This window comes from Hordeum vulgare, unplaced genomic scaffold, assembly GCF_904849725.1.
Source record: "Hordeum vulgare subsp. vulgare unplaced genomic scaffold, MorexV3_pseudomolecules_assembly, whole genome shotgun sequence".
Classification (NCBI taxonomy): Eukaryota; Viridiplantae; Streptophyta; class Magnoliopsida; order Poales; family Poaceae; genus Hordeum; species Hordeum vulgare.
In genome coordinates, this window is record NW_025422626.1 from 72501 (window position 1) to 74793 (window position 2293).

Consider the following 2293-nt stretch of genomic DNA (forward strand, 5'->3'; position numbering starts at 1 on the left):
TTTTCTGCAACCCGAACAGCCGTTCGACCGACGGATCAGAATTTGGCATGAGTCGTACACGGGACAGGAGAACGACGGGACATCCGAGCCAACGTTTGGGAAAAGCAAGGGTTACGGGAGAAACGGGAGGTTTGCATATGATTTCATATGCAAACCCACCGATTTCCCACACCCAAGCAGGGAGGAGCCCCCTCCTCCCCAATATACCCGAGGGTTTTAGCCCCCCTTGGGACCCCTGCCCTTCGTTTGTGAAGAAGGGGTACACTGTTTTTCCCCGGATCCCCGTTTACACGTTTTTTGGCCCGTATGGCCGTACATGCATCCGTCCATGCCACGTACATGGTTTTCACCCGTTTTCCATGGTGCGCGCCCAGTTTTTTGAAACACGGCCCCCGTGCCCGTTTTTTCCCATTTCCTCACGTTCACGTTTTTTGGCCCGTGTGGCCGTACGTGCACCCGTTCATGCCACGCACATGGTTTTCACCAGTTTTCCATGGTGCGCGCCCAGTTTTTTGCAACACGGCCGTCGTACCCCGTGTTTCCCCGTTTCCTCAAGTTCACGTTTTTTGGCCCGTGTGCCCGTACGTTCATCCGTCCATGCCACGAACAAGGTTTTCACCCGTTTTCCATGGCGCGCCCAGTTTTTTGCAACACGGCCGTCGTACCCCGTTCTTTCCCGTTTCCTCACGTTCACGTTTTTTGGCCCGTGTGCCCGTACGTGCATCCGTCTATTCCACGCACATGGTTTGCCCCAGTTTTCCATGGTGCGCGCCCAGTTTATTGCAACACGGCCGCCGTACCCGTTTTTTCCCCGTTTCCTCACGTTCACGTTTTTTGGCCCGTGTGCCCGTACGTGCATCCGTCCATGCCACGCACATGGTTTGCCCCAGTTTTCCATGGTGCGCGCCCAGTTTATTGCAACACGGCCCGTACCCGTCTTTCCCGTTTCCTCACGTTCACGTTTTTTGGCCCGTGTGCCCGTACGTGCATCCGTCCATGCCACGCACATGGTTTGCCCCAGTTTTCCATGGTGCGCGCCCAGTTTTTTGCAACACGGCCGTCATACCCCGTGTTTCCCCGTTTCCTCAAGTTCACGTTTTTTGGCCCGTGTGCCCGTACGTTCATCCGTCCATGCCACGCACATGCTTTTCACCCGTTTTCCATGGCGCGCGCCCAGTTTTTTGCACCACGGCCGTCGTACCCCGTTCTTTCCCGTTTCCTCGCGTTCACGTTTTTTGGCCCGTGTGCCCGTACGTGCATCCGTCCATTCCACGCACATTGTTTTCCCCTGTTCTCCATGGTGCGCGCCCAGTTATTTGCAACACGGCCGCCGTACCCGTTTTTCGGTGCGCCCCGTGTCATCGTACGTGGTTTCGTCGGTGCGCCCCGCATGGTTATCGTTTGTTTATCATAGTGCGCGTCCAGTTTCTTCCACAATGGTCGTCGTACCCGTTCTTCGCCCGTGAACCATTTTACACGTTCATGTCCCATGTCGTATTTACTTGTTCCGATGGTGCCTCGACCGTTATCTTCGTGGCTTGGCACGTATAGTTTCCGTTGGACTTAGCGGGTGATTGCGTATGTCCCAGGACGGACTGAACCATATCTCTTCGTGACTTGGCACGTATCGTTTCCGTTGGACTTAGCGGGTGATTGCGTATGTCCCGGGACGGACTTGGCCATATCTCTTCGTGACTTGGCACGAATGGTTTCCGTTGGACTTAGCCGGTGATTGCGTATGTCCCAGGACGGACTTAACCATATCTCTTGTGACTTGGCACGTATGGTTTCCGTTTGACTTAGCGGATGATTGCGTATGTCCCAGGACGGACTTTACCATATGTCTTCTGACTTGGCACGTATGGTTTCCGTTGGACTTAGCTTATGATTGCGTATGTCCCAGGACGGACTTTACCATATCTCTTCCGACTTGGCACGTATGGTTTCCGTTGGACTTAGCGAGTGATTGCGTAAGTCCCGGGGCGGACTTTACCATATCTCTTGTGACTTGGCACGTACGGTTTCCGTTGGACTTAGCCATGTAGGTAGGCCAACTTTGCCAGTTGCACTTTCGAACCTTATCATTTCAATGAAAGGTGTGGGGGAGGGACGAATCCGTGCGACATGGGGCTGGATCTCAGTGGATCGTGGCAGCAAGGCCACTCTGCCACTTACAATGCCCCGTCGCGTATTTAAGTCGTCTGCAAAGGATTCAGCCCACCGCCCGTTGGGAAGGGAGCTTCGAGGCGGCCAATCACGGCACATCGGCCGGACCGACTTAGCCCATGGCACG